We start from the raw sequence: 2,500 nt of genomic DNA, 5'->3' as shown, positions 1-2,500 counted from the left end.
GTTGCCTTGTTCGCAGTTCGGTCTAGTTCACTCTTTTCCAGCATCATCCCCCCAAGTTGCCTTGTTCGCAGTTTGGCCTAGTTCACTCTTTTCCAGTGTCATCCCCCCAAGTTGCCTTGTTCGCAGTTTGGCCTAGTTCACTCTTTTCCAGTGTCATCCCCCCAAGTTGTCGTTGCCAACAACCCAAGAGTCCATAGTATTCGGAGTTCTAGCGGGGCCTCCCCTTGCTTCCAACAACCCAAGAGTCCATAGTATTCGGAGTTCTAGCGGGGCCTCCCCTTGCTTCCAACAACCCAAGAGTCCGTAGTATTCGGAGTTCTAGCGGGACCTCCCCTTGCTTCCAACAACCCAAGAGTCCATAGTATTCGGAGTTCTAGCGGGGCCTCCCCTTGCTTCCAACAACCCAAGAGTCCGTAGTATTCGGAGTTCTAGCGGGGCCTCCCGTTGCTTCCAACAACCCAAGAGTCCATAGTATTCGGAGTTCTCGCGTGGCCTCCCATTGATTCAAACAACCCAAAAGTCCATCTTCTTCGCAGTTCAACATCGCCTCCCTCGTTTCCAACAGGCCCAAAGGTCGTCTTCTTCGCAGATCCACGAAGAGCTCATCACGATTTGCCACATTCCATTTCCCACGGGTTGTCAACAACACTTTCTCACACTTCCCGCAATCGAGTACGTGCATGACATGCCAAAGCACATCTTATTTGCCTTCCATCGCACTCAAGACGACGGGTTGTGGAAGAACGATATTGTTCACAACAAGTTCAAGGACAACGTCTCAATCAAGGGACACAACCGAATTATGTTGACTGGGTCGCTAAAGTAAACCCGAGTTCATATAATGCACCGCATCCAAAAGAACTAGCCACAACACGTGCATCACTGAGATGTTTCACTAGATGGAACACGTGCGTGACATTAGGATCCTCCAACACCTCTTCGTGATGGAAAGATAGAATTCGAAGCAACCACAGAAGTACCGTCTAGTGGGTAGGCAACACAGGGACTGATCAACCAATATCACCCAAGGCAACGGGTGAAAATGGAAGAGATGCATGCTTGACCGTTCGATACGCAAGGCATGGAGCCAGCCAGCAAGTGCATCTCGATTACAACTCACACACCCTCACGTTCGCAAGACACCACACCACAAGACGGTCCACCCCCCACCTACCATGGGCAAGCAAGCAAATGGAAACATCAAGTGACGCAGGGTCAAGCATCGCTAGGCATGAAAATAACTTTCCACAATATCCGAGGGACTAGCTGCCGAGCTAACCAACGATCAGTGACGACCGTGTGTTGGTATTAATAAAGCTCAACAACTATGAAGAGGCTAGTTGTGCCATGATAAACATGCTAACGCACGCACCACGTGAGGGGGGAGGCCTCATCAAGCTCCCTTTAAAACCTGCCAGTGTGGAGCTGGCCGGCTCAAGGAGCACTCCCCCCCTATAAGAGGTTAATATGCAAAAGGCAAAATTGTACAAGTAGATACACTTTTTTTGAGCAGACATAAGTCCATATCTCGGGCTATACTTCGAATTTTGATGCGATTTTTTGCAGTAATTCGTAGAATAATGGTATCTCCTTGCTCACCAAATTTCATAATTTTTCTCGAAGGGGAACTATTTTTTTTATTTTTTTTACTTACCGGGTATGTGTAAAATCGGGAAAAATAGAAAAGCACATGTAGACTTCGAATTTCGACCTCATTTTTTCCAGTCCACCACTAAACAATATCAGGAACCTCCCCACAAAATTTCATTCAGTTTGGCCAAGGTCTTAAATTTGACAAATTTTGGCACCAACCTATCTAGTCGCGGTGCACCGACCAACTTGGCCAAGTGCAAAATGCATCCAATTCAAAACTTTTGTGCACCAACACTTTTACAGTACTCATTTGGGGGCATTTGGAGGCCTTTCCAACCCTCACATCTCAAAAACCACGAATTTCATTTTTTCACAAATCTCCCCACCAAGCCATCTAGCTATGCCGTGGTGCACCGCCAACCTTGGCCATGTGCAAAACCCTCCGAACTCAAAACTTTCGTGCACCAAGAATTTCATGGTATTCATTTGGGGGCATTTGGAGGCCATTCCAACCCTCACATCTCAAAAACCACGAATTTCATTTTTTCACAAAACTCCCCACCAAGCCATTTAGCTATGCCGCGGTGCACCGCCAACCTTGGCCATGTGCAAAACCCTCCGAACTCAAAACTTTCGTGCACCAAGAATTTCATGGTATTCATTTGGGGACATTTGGAGGCCATTCCAACCCTCACATCTCAAAAACCACGAATTTCATTTTTTCACAAAACTCCACACAAGCCATCTAGCTATGCCGCGGTGCACCGACCAACTTGGCCATGTGCAAAACCCTCCGAACTCAAAACTTTCGTGCACCAAGAATTTCATGGTATTCATTTGGGGACATTTGGAGGCCATTCCAACCCTCACATCTCAAAAACCACGAATTTCATTTTTTCACAAAACT

Source organism: Vigna unguiculata, unplaced genomic scaffold, assembly GCF_037176805.1.
Source record: "Vigna unguiculata cultivar grain cowpea cultivar isolate G323 ecotype 2 unplaced genomic scaffold, ASM3717680v1 ptg000290l, whole genome shotgun sequence".
NCBI lineage: Eukaryota > Viridiplantae > Streptophyta > Magnoliopsida > Fabales > Fabaceae > Vigna > Vigna unguiculata.
Note: the sequence above shows the minus strand (reverse complement) of the source record.